The sequence below is a fragment of the Sarcophilus harrisii genome, chromosome 2 (genome assembly GCF_902635505.1).
Source record: "Sarcophilus harrisii chromosome 2, mSarHar1.11, whole genome shotgun sequence".
NCBI lineage: Eukaryota > Metazoa > Chordata > Mammalia > Dasyuromorphia > Dasyuridae > Sarcophilus > Sarcophilus harrisii.
The window spans coordinates 253299089-253317483 of NC_045427.1; the positions used below are offsets into that span (position 1 = coordinate 253299089).

Below are 18395 nucleotides of genomic sequence, written 5' to 3' on the forward strand. Positions count from 1 at the left end.
TTAAACCCTGGAAACCTCTGAATCTATACATTATGATTATTTTGCATTTGCTTTATCAAGAAAAGTACTTTTTACAATCCTATGTTTTGGAAATGAATTATCCTTTACAAGTTTTTTCTTTAAACTTTTTACAAACATTAATTATAAATGTAAATTTCTAAGAATAAGTATTTTTTTCTTCAGAAGGGTTTGGACTCTTATCCTGCTTTGCATAGGGTTCAGTGTGATTGTTACCCAAAGGCCAAGACTATTTCAAACCAAGATCTATCTTTTCCAATTGCCTCAATAGCTGAGTTACCTACTAGATCTGAATGGCCTTTGAGAATTGGGCCTTATCTGCATAGGTTTATTATATAAAAGAAATCTGTAGTTTGTCTGATAATGTGGAAAGGGACCAAATTTTGAACGTGCAGTCTCTAATTCCTTTTAGTACATCATATTTCCCTCTTGGAGGAAAGATGTTATATTGGATGGAGTGCTAACAAAGTCAGGAAGATCTTGATTCACACCTTACTTCAGACACAAATAACTTAAATATAATTATAGGCAAGTCATTTAACCTCTCAGTATCCCAGGAAAATTAAGACTAAAGTACAGAAGATTTATAGATCAGTAACATTCTGTAAAAAAAAAAGTTATTCTCTGGGAGTTCCCTTTTTTTTCCTGCCACTGTACCCTGCTTCCAGTACTTCATCTCTACCCCTTCCTACGAAGAAAAGTACTATTTTTCTTATTTTGGTTTTAAAAAAACATAATTACATATTGGGAATATTGAAAAGAAGAGTTGATTAGGTATCCATTGGACTAAGTGGTCTGTGAGTCGTTTCTAACCTTGAAATTAAATAACTCTGGAATAAGAGTCCAGAAGGGTAAGGTCTGCTACTGAGCCAAGAAATTAGTCATATTCCAACAGTAACATCTCCACACCAGAACTTTCTCACTGCAAAATTACAAATAACAGGGCAATCAAATAAGCTTTCCTTTCTAAATTTTCCTGGATGAGTGAGGCATACAATTCCTTACTTTCCTTTCTTAATAACTCCCACTAAATCCTCCAACCCCCAAACACACTTTGCTTTCTAAAAGAAACTTTTATTTTTCATTTTAAAGTAGAAAGTATTATTATAGTAACATGTTGAGCATGGCTGTAGAAAGTCACCCATTGTCTGATAACTTCATAATTATGGGTTCTGTCTCAGTCTCATTGAGGCACCAAAACAATCTCTGGATTTCTAATTCTACTGAAAGAGAGGAAGACTTTAAATCATTTAGAGAGCCAGCTGTGTTGTGCTTTAGCTGTGGATGCAATTCTGAAGTGTACTTGGCATATATTCTGGGACAGGACCTAGACTGCTTATGCAAGCTAAATTTTGAAGTGCTATAGAAGTTTTAAAAAATGGTGATTTTTTTATACATTATACACATATATCTTTATGTTCTTATGTAGATATGTATATATTTTGCCACATGTATATCTATAAAGCTATATGGTTATCTATAGACAAATAGGAAGACAAATCAATAAATTTCTGTGAAACAGGATATAGAGATGAAAGGATATTAGATATTTCATCTAACCACCTTATTTTATAGATGGCCCAATGCTGATATTAATTTGTACAAAGACATAGTAGCAAATCTGGGAAAATAACAAAAAATAACAAGCACCACAATACTAGTGACTAGAAAGATGTTAGCTAGCATTTATGTAGCTCTTTAAACTTCATGAATAATTTATAAATATTTAATTTTATCCTCTCAACAATCTAAGGAGGTAGGTATTATTATCCTCCCAGTTTACAAATGAGGAAACTGAGACAGGCAAGAGTTAAGTGACTTGAGGGTGACACAGCCCGCAAGTGTCTGAGTCTGAATTTGTATTCAGATCCAGAACTCTATCTACACAGTTGTTGCTTGTAGACTGACTGAATTATTGATCTGAATTCTAATCTTTTCGTTCAGTATTCTTTCTATTATCATATTGCCTTGCATATATATACATATATATTAGATATGATATATAAACATAATATATGTATACACATAATCTCTTCCACTTTTTTTCTGTTTTGTAATCTCATATGAACATTAGTTCAATTTGGAATCACGGAAGCTTAAAGTTAAATGGGCCCTTAGAAATTATCTCCAATGTACAGATGAGGAAACATTCTCAGAAAAGTAAAAAGTGAACAGCTCAAGGCCACATAGATAATGGCACCATTCTCTTTAATTCTTAAAAATTCCGCTCCAAAAAGATACTTCTCTTTGTCTTCTATCTCCCAGCCCCAACCTCCAAATCCCATCTAAAATCTAACGGATTAGAGATACAAGCAAAAGAACAGTAACTAACAGTATATAGTTAAAGATAATAGAGCTTCACTGATTGTTTCATGGAACTGTACCCACCTCCAATATTGAAGGTGTACTTTCCTACTTGAAATAATGCATCTTTCCTTTCTAGAAAATTAAAAGGCAACCAGAATCAGAGATGAACACCATTAAAATAAAAGTCCTGAAAATTTTATCTAATTGAAGTCTTAATTCCAAATGATATTTTACCCCAAATTTCATCAAGTGAATATTTAAATATGTGGCATTCTACGTAATCCATCTTCTTTAGGGAATATTTTGAAATAGAATTCTAAAAGAAATAGAAAAAAGAAGATAGAGAGTATGCAAGTTGTGTGTGTGTGTGAGACAAATAAATAAAATAAATACTGGTGAGACTGGATAAAATATTTCTTCATTCTCATGATTTTCTTATAAGTCTCCCCACCAGCACTGCTTCAAGATTGGATATTTCCATTGAGCTTGGTTAAACCATTCTTCTGGGTAGAAGAGCTATAAACATCTTTACATTTTAAGATGAATTGCTTTAATACATTTCTACCATTCAGTTTTATCTATAAGGGAGAGTTCTATACCTCCTATCAATTTCCGTTCTCCTGACCATTTTCCCCCTCTCATCAGGCCTTCCATTTTCTGTTTAGTACAATTTCTGACCCATAGTCACCCCTTTAATCCAAATGATTTTTTGTTATCTATTCTTGAGAGATTAAATTTCTTTAGGCCAAAGATTATACTTACTCTTTAAATATCATATAACATTCAGGCATTAGGGAAGTCCTCATTGGCAGACTACTGATTGCTTTTGTTTTTAGACCCAAGAGCCTGAGAACCAATTCATTAACCAACTAATTTAACAAGTATTTGTTAAGCACTCACAATATGTGCCAAATGCTAAGAAGTGTGCAGAGCCAACATCACAGTACTAAATTTGGATTCATAGGCAGTGAGATCAAATCTTGACTCAAGAATTCACTATTACCTTGAACAAGACTTGGACCAGATAACCTCTATAGTATCTTTCAGTTCTAAATCTATCGTTCTATAATCCTAGTTGACTAAACAAGGTACTAAACTAAAATGAAAAAGAACATGAAAATAAATCCCAAGTTCTAAGAAATCCTGGCTATGCCACTAATTTACTATAACTATGGGGGGGAGGGGGGGAATCACCTAAACTATCTTACCTTTACTTTTCTCATCTTTAAAAATCAGAATTTGAAATAGATGCCTCTTGAGATTTTTTAAGTATAAATTTTTATTATATGAATGAATGAAAAATGAGAAATTGTACTTTGAAGTGGCTTTTTAAGTGGAAACCTTAGTGCAAACTAGAAGAAAGCCAAAGTAAAGTATCTAAACTACCTGAACTTTGATAATGTAAATGGGAAGAAGAATGATCTACAAAAATGGTAAACTCACTTCCCTGGGCAATCTCCCTTAAGCAGGACTTCCTCTGGATACAGCCAGATAATATTTGTAAAGAACACACATTGTGTAACACATAGTAGAGACTTAATGTTTGTTTCCTTCCCTAAATGAAGAATGCAGTTAACTTGCATAGAATAGGTTCCTCTGTGAAGAGGTATTTTAAATTTACACTGTCTCTTCTGAATCTAAGGAGTTCTTCAAATACTATTTATTCCAAATAATAAATCTTCCATATACTGTCTCTGACAAGTATTCTAGCCTGTTGCTTGCAAATCTCCACCAGTGAGAAATTCACTATTTTCTCAGGCAATGTATTCTGCTTTGGATGAGATAAAATCATTGGGAAGTGATTTTCTTTTGTTAATCCCAAACTTTATTCTTTATAGTTTTATCTTGGCCTAAGTGAAACAAGTTTCATATCTTTTGCCATGACAGCTTTTCAAAACTTTCCTACCTTTCCTAAATCTTTTCTTTCCTGGCTAAGCACCCTTTATATAACATTGCTTTGAATCTTTTTATCATTCTAATTGCTCTTTTTATGTCATTTAATATCTTATTTATTGTACCTGGCATAATATGACATCATGCAAGTCACTGATTTTATGAAACAGAGTTCCCCTAACTGCCCCTAGGTTGACGTGAATCCTTTAATCTCTGTTTGGGTCTAGGTATTCAACAGTTCTGAAGTCATAGAACTGTGTCCAGTTCACAGCAATTCTTCTTGTCCCTAAGAATATAAAAGAGGCTGTCAAAAGACTCACTAAAATCTGGGTCTGCAGCTCTTCCAATCAACCAATTTCTTAATATCATTAATATGAATAATTATTGTTATCATAACAACCTTCAAGTAATATTTTAAAGATATAAATGGCTTTACAAATATTTCATTTCATAATGATAAAATTATATCAACAACTCATTTTATTCCCATTTTATAAATAAGGAACTTGAGGCTGACAATGGTAAAATGACTTGCCCTGGATTGCAATGCTAGTAAAGATACAACATATAGAATGCTGCCTGGATTCCATTTCCAGCACTCATGAGCTACCTGGTATCAGTATAATGGCAAAAAAAAAAAAAAAATTATCACATTACCATTGAGGCCCTAACATTGTATAGCCCTTGGATATTCTGGGGGAATAGCTATTCCTTGGTAATGTATAGAACAATTATCCCTTCATATTTTAATTGTGATTATTTTTATTTGTTCAGTATAAGATACTTCAGAATAAAGAACATTTCACTAAGGTAGCTAGATGACACCATAGGTATAGCACTGGATTGTTGTGAACAAAAATGAGATATTTATAGTATTCTTTGTAAACTTTTAATTGCTAGTCATTATTTAAATATATATGTATGTATATATATTTGTGTGTGTGCATATGTGTGCATGTATATATATATATATATATATATATACATGCACACATATATATATATATATATATATATATATATATATATATATATATATATATATCCTTTGCCTGGCACACACAATAAGTATTTTAAGTTGTTTGTTCATTGATTGGCCAGCCAACAGAGAAAGCCTAGAGGCAAGTTTTGATCGAAGGAGGCAAAGAAGAAAAGAAAAAATCTGGACATATAAGATATTAATGGGGGAGGGCAGATACATGTGGGAGCACTGAAGCATTTCATCTTTTATAGAGAATTTTGCTTTGGACATCCAAGGGCAAACAAATATCTGCTTGCTTATTGAACATACCCAATAAGATTGATTCCCTTTAGATCCTATTCTGCTTACTTGCCTGTGCGCATATGTGCACACACAGACACACACACATATAAGTAAGTTTGTTTGCAAACAGGAAACTACAGAAGTGGGAAGGTGTGAAAATAGGCGCTCTGGAGGACAACTCTGCAAAGGCAAGAGCACAGTCAGAAATGCATTTAGAAATGTAGTCCACTTTGGGAGAATCATAGGACCAAAGCAGGTAGGCACCTAGTAGGCAAAAAAGTGGTTGAGCTTTACCCACTCAAGCCAACTGCTGATTATAAACAATCTTGGCCCTGCAAAGACACACCATGAGCCCTCCTTTCCCCCGGGAACAGAAGAACTGCCAAGAAATGCTATCAATACAGCTGCAAAGTGATCCTGCTGGTGATAACAGTTATTTGATGGAAATCCACACAAACACCTGATCACTCTCCAAAGGGCCTAAAAATAGAATTGGGGTTTCCGTTGTCAGCTTACTCCCCCCAGGGAGAGCTGGATCAAAGCCTTGCCTCATCTTGGGAACATACCTCTGGCACTTGTAACAGGTCATCCACAAGTCAGCCATCAGGGCACTCCACAGCCTTGCCCGGACCAGAGGAAGGGATTATTACTATAAAAAAAGTTGAGCTCCACCTCCTGAAACCACTGAACTCAAGCAGACCATAACCATATCTGGGAAGAAAAGAAGGGCCAATAGGGCTCTTTATTTCAACTGTTATATTTGTCATCTGTTTTCATTTGTTTAATTATCTCTTTTCCAATACAAGGAGATCCAGGAGTCGCAATAACAGGTGAGACAGATTTTTGAGAAATGCAAATTATGATCCTTATATTCACAGTAATTTTGGATTTCTTAACATTACAAATATTTTCCTGATGCTTATTTGTCACGCGAAAAAAGAAATTTGCCCTGGAGAGCCAAGTTACTGTGGAATGTATCCCAAATTTTATAGTAGAAAACTTTTTCTTTCTCCCTTAAAAAAAAAAATTGTTGTGAGTTATGTGCAAGGTTCTGGGCTAGATGCTAGTGATGCAAGAATAAAAAATGACAGTCTAAGCCAATACACATTTACAGAGCATCTAAAGGGTTTTGTTCTACTTCAGGCTTACTGTAGAGTTTTGTGATCATAAATGCTAATGACAGATAAAGGTAGCCATCATTCTATGAACCAAAGGAAGAACAATGGTCCATAATCACTCCTTTTTTTCCTAATGAAAATCCAGATCTGTGGCACACTGGTAAAGAAAGGCATTGAAGTCAAGAGGACTACTGTGTAAGTTGGAAAAAGAGTCTTAAGAGTTGTGTGTTTTAGATAGACTTTTTAGGTAGTAAGCAAAGGTTGAGTTTGTGGTTTGGATGTGATATAGAGGTTGCAGAGCAGAACAGATCAATGGAAATTATGCTGTGATCTACAGGAAAAGACTATGGGTTCAAACCTACTCCCGATATCTTCTATCTTGTGTTACCTATTGTGTATATCATTTTTAGTTCCCTGGGCCTCATTTTCCTCTTCTGTAAGTTGAGGGGTTTAGTGGCCCCATTTCTATTTGAGTTTGGCACCACGACCAGATCAAAATGTCCATCAGTCAACAGGTATTCATTAAATATTAACTATGTGTGTCACTATGCTAAGCACAATTATGCAAAGTCAGAGGGGACACCTAGGCAGCACAGTGAATAGAGAAGTTGGCTTAAAATCAGGAAGATTCATCTTTATGAGATAGATCTGGATTTAAGACACTTATTAGCTGAAGGACCCTGGGCAAGACACTTGACCCTGTTTGCCTCAGTTTCTAATTTGTAAAATAAGCTGGAGAAGGAAATGGCAAGCCACTTCACTATTTTTGTCAAGAAAAGCCTAAATGTGGTCACAAAAAGTCAGACATGATGGAAATGACTCAATCACAATGAGTATAAAGAAAGACCAGTCCTTACTATCAAAGAGCTCACCATTCTCTCTAATGGGGGAAACGACAGGCAAATAACTATATATAAATAAGATACATTAACATTTAGATTAATGTCAGAGGGAAGGCACTAAGGAGGAATCAGAAAGGCTTCCTATAGAAGGTGACATTTTAGCTGTGACTTAAAGGAATCCAGAAAGTGGAGAACACAGTATGTTATGCCATAGTACAGGTGAAAAGTCATAAAGACCTCAACAAAGATAGCACCCATGTGAAGAAAAAAAAATGAACATAAGAGATGTTGTAGAAATAGAATAGAGAGTACTTGATAAATGATTGAATGAGTAAGAATAAAGAAATGAGGATGACATCATAGTTACATGCCTGGGTGAGGGAAATATAGTGATGACCTTGATAGAATTAGGGAATTTTAGAAAATGGATGATATAAAAGTGACTCTTAGTCTATCAAAGATTATGCTAGTGGGGCACAAAAGCTTTGGCTATAAACCCAGTGATGAATTGTCGGTTTGTCCTCCAAGAATCAGCCTAGCTAAATGTAGAGAGGCTTATCACTACAAGATCTACTTTCAGTTGATGAATGTTTCATTCATGCCTTATGCCAACCTATGCCAACCTATGAGATGAATATAAATACACAGTGGCTTTTAGTCTTATGTAGCTCCCTTCTACTTGTGTAGCACAAGTAAAGCAGTAGTAGAAAAAGGCGAGGATATTAGCTATCACTAATGGTACAACACCATTAAATTTTAAATCAACACTCTTAATGGGAAATCTTTGTCTAATGACCTTTGAAGTGACATATTACTGGAGGAACCGAACCCTATATTCACATCTACCTTTTTTGTTATAAATGAAACGAGAAGAGGACACAAGTAAATGTAAGACTGTTTTGTAGATTATTCTCAGAGGTTTGAATAATGTATCAAAAGATAATAAACATTATTTAATGGATTACTTGGTAATATTTCCTTGCAATGTTTATAATAAGTATAAATAAGCAGACTGCTATGAATATAATAACTGACATTTAGCACTTTAAGACTTACCAAATTCTACATATATATATATATATATACATACACACATACATACACACATCTAATCTCAATCATCATAACAACCTTAGGAGATATGTATTCTTATTATTTCCATTAGATAGAAGAAGAAATTTGGGCTGAGAGAAATTAAATGACTTAACTCAAGATCATACCACTAACATCTGGACTACAAGTAGATTGCAACACACATTATAGAGAATGAAGAGGTAGGAAGTTCTATAATGAACATGATGAGATACTCCAAGTAAAGTACATGGAAAACAAGAACTTTCCTAGGTTAAAGTATAAACTTGTTCATCAATATTCTCCCAGTGATGCCATATGTCTACAAATAACAGAACACAATGATGTTAGGTGAATTAAAATTTAAAAACAGCTCAGAGGGCAATGGAAAGGCACCTGATGAGTATAAACAGGCTCCCATATATTGCCAATGACAAGTGGCATGCAAGAAAGAGAATGAAAGACATTACGAAGGATGTAGATGACCATAAAAAGAGGAGGGCTGATTGCAGCGTGAAATGATGAACAAGTGGACAATGCCAATAATACAATAGCATCCTCAAGATATAAAAAGAACAAGACTTAGCACTCTGCAATCAAATAAATGCAACAACAGAGCAATACCTATATTTATTTTTCACCCAAGCTTGGCCAGTGTGGAAATTTGTTTTATTTGATTGTTATATTTTTTCATAGGAACATTAGGAGGAAGAAGGGAGTCAATAATAAGGTTTTCAGAAAAAAAATGAAGAATAGAGGGTCATAAAAGCATTAAAAACAGAGCAGAAAGAAGACCAAAAGAAAAACAGATGCTGAATAGTTTTAAAAAGTTACTTTTGTATATATTATATGTTTAAAATAAAAAAAATAAGCTGCAGGTAATAAAAATTTGCATACAATCCTCTTTTTCTGTTTTACTTTGTATATGGTTTTATTTGGTGTCTGTCAAGAATAAAAAATTAAGAGAAAAAAGACAACTCTATAGAAAATATATCATATATATAAAACCTTCTCAGGATAAGAAGTTATTCAAGGGTGGTAACATATCTCCATGCCTTTGCTTGCATTTTTTTTCCATGCCAGGAATAGCTTCTCTCCTCCTTCCTCTTTCTCATTTTGCACTTTCTCTTTCCTCTGTCCTACTGAATTGCTTTCTTCACTGGAGTCAAAATCAGATACCACCTTCTCTTCGAAACCTCATTTGACAGCCCCTCTCCAGATAAAAGTGATCTCCCTCTCCACAAATTTCTCCCTGGACATTTCCTTTCCATTTTTATGATTCTCCTTCTTATCAGAGAATTTACTTACTTGCCTTATCCTTCCTGACCAGATGCCAGTTTCTTAAAAATCCTGCCTGTGTCATTTCCCATCTTTGTATCTATAGCACTTAACATAATATCTTGCATGTTTGTTATAATTCAGTTCAATTTCAGTTCAGCATGTGACGTGTGCTTAATCAATGTTTGTTGAATTAACGTGAACTCAATTGGTGGAGGAATAAACATTCATTTCAATGGAATCATAAATCATTCAAAGTATCATATTCTTTTTATTTTTATAGGGTGGCATTAGGAATTTTGTTTTTTTAAATAATAGCTTTTTATTTTCAAAATATATGCAAAGATAGTTTTCAACATTCACCCTTGTGAAGCAATAAATTGGGAAAATATTTTTAAATTTAAGGGTTTTGATAAAGGCTTCATTTCTAAAATATATAATTGACCCAAATTTATAAGAATTCAAACCATTCTCCAATTGATAAATGGTCAAAGGATAGAAACAGACAATTTTCAGATGAGGAAATTAAAACCATTTCCAATCATATGAAAAGGTGCTCTAAATCACTATTGATCAGTAAAATGCAAATTAAGACAATTCTGAGATACCACTACATACCTCTCAGATTGGCTAAAATGCCAAGAAAAGGTAATGACAAATATTGGAGGGAGTGTGGGAAAACACTGATACATTGTTGATGGAATGGTGAATAGATTCACCATTCCACAGAGCAATTTGGAACTATGATCAAAAAATATCAAATTGTATATATCCTTTGATCCAGCAGTGTTTATACTGTGCTTATATCCCAAAGAGATCTTAAAAGAGGGAAAGGGACCCACCTGTGCAAAAATGTTTTTGGCAGCCCTTTTTGTAGTGGCAAGAAACTGGAAACTGAGTGGATGCCCATCAGTTGGAGAATGGCTGAATAAGTTATGTTATAATAAGTTATTTTGCAAGGGTCAATTTTGAAAAATTACCCATGCATATGTTTTGTAAATAAAAAGCTTTTATTAAAAAACAATTCATCCTTGCAAAACTTTGTGTTCCAAATTTTATGAATTGTTGTGAAAAATCAAATAAAGTAATATGTAAAGAATGCTAGTTATCAATGATGGTAGCATCTAGTATTTGATAGACCCCCCCGAAATTGTGGCTTCTGGGATAAGAACTCACTATTTCACAAAAATTGCTGGGAAAACTGGAAAACAATAGGTCAAAAAATAAGCAAAGACTTACATCTTACAAGGTTAAAATAGCTACATGAATTAGGCATAAAAGGTGATACCATAAGCAAATTAGGAGAGTAAGGGATAATTTATCTATCAGATCCCTGGAGAAGAGAGAAATTTATAACCAAAGAAGAACTGGAGAACATTATGAAATGCAAAATGGATAACTTTGATTACATTAAATTAAAAAAAAAATATTTGCACAAACAAAACCAACACAAACAAGATTAAAAAGGAAGTACAAAACTGGGGGGGAAGAGGGATTTTACAGTGTTTCTGATAAAGGCCTCATTTCTAAAATATATAAAGAACTATATCAAATTTATAAGAATACAAGTCATTCCCCAATTGATAAATGATCAAAGGATATGAAAGACAATTTTCAGATGATGAAATGAAAGCCATTTATAGTCATATAAAAATGATGTATATCACTATTGATTAGAGAAATTCAAATTAAAGCAATGCCAAGGTATCACCTCATATCCATCATATTGGCTAAAATGACAGGAAAAAATAAGGATGAATGCTGAAGGGGATGTGAGAAAACTGGGATGCATTAATTAATGCATTGTTGGTGAAGTTGTAAAATGATCCAACTCTTCTGGAGAGCAATTTGGAACTATGTCCAAAGGGCTATCAAACTTTGATCCAGTGGTACCACTAGTAGGTCTGTATCCCAAGGAAATTATAAAGGAAGGAAAAGGACCCACATGTGCAAAAATGTTTGTAGCAGCTCTTTTTGTGGTGGCAAAGAATTGGAAAATGAATAGACACCCATCACTTGGTGAATGGCTAAATACGTTTTGGTGTATGAAAGAAATGGAATATTATTATTGTATAGAAAAAGATAGCTGTATCTTTTATATTATTGTTATAGCAATATTAATATTATATAAAAAGAAGCTGATTTTTTAAAGGTTTAGCAAAATTTACATGAACTGATGCTGAGTGAAACAAGCAGAACCAGGAATTTGTTGTACACTGTAACAACACAATTGTGTGTGATCAGTTATGAAAGACTTAGTTCTTTTTTGCAGTTCAGTGATCGAAGGCAATCCCAATAAACTTTGGATAGAAAACACCATCTTTATTCAGAAAGAGAACTATGGGAATTGAATGTAAATCAACACATGCTATGTTCATTCTCCCCCTCCTTTTTTTGCTGCCTTTTTCTCTTGTTTTTCCCCTTCAATTCTTATTTTCCTCTCTCAACATAAATGTTGGGAAAAATGTGTACTTAAAAAATAATGTACATGTTAACCAGAAAAAATAAAACAAAAAAGAATGCTAATTATCATCATCATCATCATTATGCTTCTCTCGAAAGTTTTAGGTGGCAATGATTTTAGAAGAGTGCTCTATATATATATCAAAAACAACCATAGTAGAAAATATGGGAAACAAGTTGTCATAGGAAGGAGGAGGCTGGGTATCCACTAGAATCTTACTGATCTTAGTGTCTAGCAATGGGTTATGCATCCTACTTTCAGAATATAGCAATTTACCAATGGGGAAAAGAATTCTACTCTGAGAAATGTTTACATCTCACTTTCAGCTTGGCATGACAATTAGATAAAAATAAGGCAGGCAAAAACACATGGTGATTGCTCATCCCTTCCACTAATACAAGCTCTCTTCACACTTCAGGCTTTTCTTCTTGAATCTATTATGGATGACTGGTCCCGTGTTTGAATAATGAGGATGAACTTTAGAGACTAAAAGTTTGCCTAACTTGTAACAAATCATTGTCAATATCCTTACATGTGGTGAATTATTCATTTCCACAGTATAAGCTACCTGATTGTACTTTTTACTTCATCTAAAAACAATTCCCAAATATGATGCTGTGGATATTTCAAGTTAAACCAGTTAAGTCATACACAGACACACAGAAACACACACACACACGTACAGAGTCAGTTTATATTTCATATATATTAGGAAGGATTCCATCAAGAGAGATGTTGGCAAATCAGCCCCAAATATGAAATTATGAAGTCCTGCAACAATTAAATAAGTAGCCATTAAAGTCCTTGTTCTATCATGTGTCACTGAATACTGAGACTACTGAAATATCTTACCACTGAGGAAAAAATAAGACTTATGCTTATATAGTGGTTCATCATTATCTTATTTATGCCCATAATAATATAAGTACTAAAATGCTCTTTTTCAACCAATACTATTGTTTAACAGGAAGGAAATGAAACAGGAAGTAGAGTTTCTTTGACTTGACTTCTTGGTCCTTTCACATTGACATCTATGGATATTTACTTAAGATTGCCCCAATGTGGTAGCATAATGAAAAGGGCACTAAACCTAAAGTTGGGATGGTTCTTAGGTTCAAATTCTATCTAAGTTGTGTGACTGTGAGAAATTTAGTTAACCTCTATGTATAGTCAGCTTCACATCCACGGTTCTTACATTTCGTCTATCAATAATTATTAAATGGGAATTTTTGAAAATTTGCAGTATGTGATAGAAAATTGCAGGTGACATTTTTTGTAAAGAAAACTAAAAAAGGATGTCATAAGTGCATAAAAATTGTATATTATTCATCTATTTTATCAGGTATTGCTAAACACATACACACACATATACACACTCAAATTTATTAAAAGCAGTTAAATTTTGTTCAAAGTTTCAGTGCACTAAAGAACTATTAACTATCTACTCTTTGGGAATGCCTCCTTGTCTCTCTGCCAGCCAAACCCAATCATGGGATTTTCTCCCTCAGAAATCTTGTATCTTGTGTTTTTGTGGAAAAAGAAAATGTGGGAAACAGTTACTGCAGCGACACCTGCAAGACTGAACATAAGATACTAATCTCTCTTAGGTAGAAACTGCAACTTTTATGGGTGTAATGTATTGTTTGATTTGTTTTATGTATTAAATAAATATGATCAGAATTTTAAAAATAAAAGTTTAAGGTGGCACCTAGAGTTATTCATGGAGTTTTACATTTGCTGGGGTCCTGCATGCCTAACCCCTGTGAATATTGACAGATGGCTCTAAAGTTCCCTCTTGGCAACTAGATCCTTTGAATCAGATGCATCTTCCTGAGTTCAAGTCCAGCTTCAGACACTTGCTAGCTGTGTGACCCTGGACAAGTCCTAGTCACCCCATTTGCCTCAGTTTCTTCATCTGTAAAATGAGCTGGAGAAGAAAACAGCAAACCATTTCAATATCTTTGCCAAGAAAACCTTAAATAGGGTCCAAGAGAGTTGGACACAATTGAACAAAGTTCCTTCTAGATCTAAATCTGCTTTATGATCCATGACCTTGATAATTCATGGACTCCTAAACATAGATTCTCTGAGAAAGCTCTCAAGTTAGCAATGACAGTATAGCAGTTATTTGGAAATGTAGAGGAATTATCTCCATAAGGATAAGGAGAAAGGACAAGGAGGAGGTCAAATGATACTAGGTTAAGCACTAGTCCTCCTTTAAGGACTCATGAGCCAGTTATCCTATCTTGTTGTAAGAATGCAAGATGACTAAAATGTCTTGAGAGTGGTGAATCTTTGCACTCTCATGCATCTCATAAGTTTATCTGAAGCTTTTCAAGGTAGGAGCAGTCCTCATACATGGTTGTTAGACGCCAAAAGTCTTTCCTGGGATTGTTATTTGGTTGCAACTGACATCAGAGTAGCAGCCAAAACAACCAAGTCAAAAAGAGATGCAGGAATTTATCTTGCTAAATTGAAATCCTACTACATACAGCAATATTAATAACGTAGATTTCTGTAATGAGCCTCTTATTTTCATCATCTATTTAAGCCAGCAACTCTGGAGGTAGATATTATTATTAGATAAGGAAACTGAGGTAAAAAGAGGTTAAGCAAATGGAAAAAAGGAACAGAAGATAGATTTTATGCTAACTCAACTCTGATAATTTTTAAAGTTATATATTTCTTTGGCTTTGGCCTTAGAACTTAGATCTTTTTCAAAGTGTATTACATCCTGTTGAGAAGGAATTTTAGTTCATCTTTATTCCAAATTCATGGGTGGGAAAGCTGAAGCCCAAAGGATTTTGCTCATACATTAAAATTCTGAAGTTCTAAATAAACCTTTACCATAAAAGTACCTTCAGAGAATACAGCTAAGCACAGTGGATAGAGCACTGGGACTGAAGTGAGGAAGATCAGAGGTGTCAGAGGCTTACTAGTTGTGTCACCCTGGGGGAATCACTTAACCTCGTTTACCTCAGTTTCCTGATTTGTAAAATGGGATTACTAATAATAATAATAATAGTACCTACCTCCGAAGTTTCTATAAGGATCAAATGAGATAATAATTGTAAAGTGCTTAGCACAGTGCCTGGCACATAGTAAACACTATATAAATATTGGCTATTTTCAAGGACAATTAGATAGTTCAGTAGAAAGAATGTCACTCCTGGAGTCAGGAAGACCTGAGTTTAAATCTGGTCTCAGCTGTGTACTAGCTATGTGACCCTGATTAAGTCAGTTAACCTCTGTCTGCCTCTCTTTCTTCATCTGTAAACTGTGGAGGTAATAATAACATCTATCTCCAAGAGTTGCTTTTGGGATCAAATAAATAAGAGAGTGGTACTTTCTATATCTGGCACATAGGAAGTGGTATATAAAGATTAATATCAATTAATATTAAGATTTAAAATATTTTACGAATTATCATTATTTTTACCCAACCAAATTTCCTCCAAAATTTTCTCATCATATATTCTTATGGTCCCCAAAATACTAGAAAAGATGCCTGGATGAGAATTGCCTGTATTCACAGTTAATCCAAAATTCAACAGCAAAACTAGGAATAAAATCTCATTTTCCTGATTCCTATTCCTTTCTGTTATTTCTTGATATACAATTTCCCAGGAAATTCCCCTCTCTTCTGTTTACTCCTTTTTCCTTGGTACCATGGTCAGGGTTTTCATTTGACTGATATGAAAGGATCAGAAATCAAACTTCCATTTGGTGTCTGAGAATTAATTAACATTTGGGAATTTGGCAGTTGCTGAAAGTCTCACTAAATTTTGATTTTTTCCCAGCTATTGGGATCCTAATACAATGCTCACTGTCAATTAGTACTTTATTCTTGTTGTTTTTGAGGTTAATAGTAGCTCCATGCAACTTTTTATTCTACTAGAAAGTGAAAGCAGAGTTAAATGAAGTATTTTTTAAATCCAACTTCCCATTTTTCAGGTAATTTCTTTATCCAAGAGTTTACTTTACCCAATGGAATAGAATTTCTTACTTGTCTTCTCACCCTAGAACATCCTTCCACCATGCTAGTCTGCTTCTTCCATTGTGTAATTAATCCCAACAGGCTTCCATTTGGGGGATGAGTTTAGGTACGCTTGATTCATTCCCTTTCCAGCTATGCTTCTGACACCCTGGGCTTCACCAGCTACACATCTTCCCACATAGGTATTTTCTCCCCCCACATACTCTTGTTTTCCAACTTCTTTTTATCTGTTGTCCTCCTCCTTTACAATGTAAGCTTCTAGAGGATACAGACTATCTTCCTTTTAGCTTGTATTTGTATCCCCATGGTTCAGTGTAGTCCTGTCTTAATAAAGGTACCTTACTGGCCTGCTTGTCTACCTATGAAATGACAGATCCCAGTCCCTAGCCTTATACAGAATAAATACAAAATAAATTCAGTAGTTGTAATAGGAGGGGGAGCATTAGCAGTTAAAGGAATAAGAAAAGACTTTGTAGAAGTTGATTTTGAGCTGTGAGTTTAAGGAAATGAAGGATTCTGTTCAACAGAGGTAACAAAGGAAAACATTCTAGGCATGGTCATGATCAATATAAAAGCATGGAAGTGAAAATTGAAATACAGTGTATGAACAGCAGTTTGACTGAGCTATAGGATTTGGGAAGGAAGAGTAACATAAATAATGTTGGAAATAAATTGGATAAGTAGCTCCACGTATGCTGTATTTTTTAGGGAATGATAGATATAGTTCCTTGCTCCTAAATATCAGTACCTCTGACCATCATTCCATTAATATAATATAATTCCTTAAGATTTTAAAGACTTACCTGCACCCAGAGAAAGGACAGTGGGAACTGAATGTGGACCACAACATAGTATTTTCACTTTTTGTTGTTGTCTGCTTGCATTTTATTTTCTTTCTCACTTTTTTCCCTTTTTGATCTGATTTTTTTGGTGCAGCATGATATTTGTGGAAACATGTATAGAAGAATTGCATATGTTTAATATATATTGGATCACTTGCTATTTAGGAGGAGGGAGTGGGGAAAGAGAAGGAAAAAATTAGAACATAAGGTTTTATAAGGGTGAATGTTGAAAATTACTCATATATATTTTGAAAATTAAAATTTTTAATTAAAAAAAGAAAGATTTTAAAGGCTTATCTTTAAGACTTTCCAAAGTGAACAGATTCATTGGAAAAGAATCTCGTAAAGTTATTAGCACTTCAGTTATCAACTAATAGGACAAGTTTCTGGTGGACAGCCAAATGAGACCAGAGTCCTATAGAGAATGGGATACAACACAAAGCAGGTATCTGACCAATCTATATATATCCAAATGTGGAATGGAGGGTAGAGAAAGAATGGAAAAGGAGAGAATGGAAGAGAAGTACTAATAGTAGAGATAAAATTTTTTGTGATAGAATTCAACCATTTTACAATTTTGCCTAATATCTCCTGGTGTAACCCAAGAACTTAGCTTAGTTTACAACCATTTTCCTCTGTTATACCCCTCTCTCTGAGCCTAAAGAATCTACTAATAAAGAAGTGTCTCAATCTTGTGTCAGGACTACTTTTCAAAAAGCTAGGGTGATTCTGTACTTAAGTCATAATCAGAAATGTTCCTTTACAACCTACCTTTTGATTTTATAATTCCACCAAAACTGTTCTTTCCAAAATTGCTAGTGTTCTCTTTGCTGTCAAATATAGTGACCTTTTCTTAATCCTCATTCTCTTTGACTTTAGCATGGATCATTCTCTTTCCATTGAAATTCTCTTTTCTCTAGGTTTTCTGGACACCACTCTCTCCTGATTTTCTTCCTATCTAGCTGACTGTTCCTTCTCTGTCTCCTTTATGGATCCTTCTCTAGATGGTCTCTAACCTCCTAGTCTGGACCCTCTTTTCCTTCTATACTACTTCACTTTGTGATCTCATCAGCTTTCAAGGATTTAATTACCATAGTGAAGCTGATCATTCTTGCATTTGTCTACTCTGTTCCAAACTCTCTACTTAATCTAACATCTTCAACTGCCTTCAGACATCTTGAACTGGATTTCCAGTACACTTCTTAAACTCAATATGTCTAAAACAAAACTTGTTATCTTTTTTTCCCTAAATACGTTCCTCTTTCTATTTTCTCTTTTACCACAGAGATGACACCATTCCT

General features: G+C 34.2%; 1 protein-coding gene across 4 annotated transcripts in view; it reads right to left on the reverse strand.

Annotated features, from left to right (window-relative positions):
- RYR3 (ryanodine receptor 3) overlaps positions 1 to 18395 on the reverse strand; it is a 708417-nt gene that overhangs the window by 566486 nt on the left and 123536 nt on the right. The window lies entirely within an intron of this gene.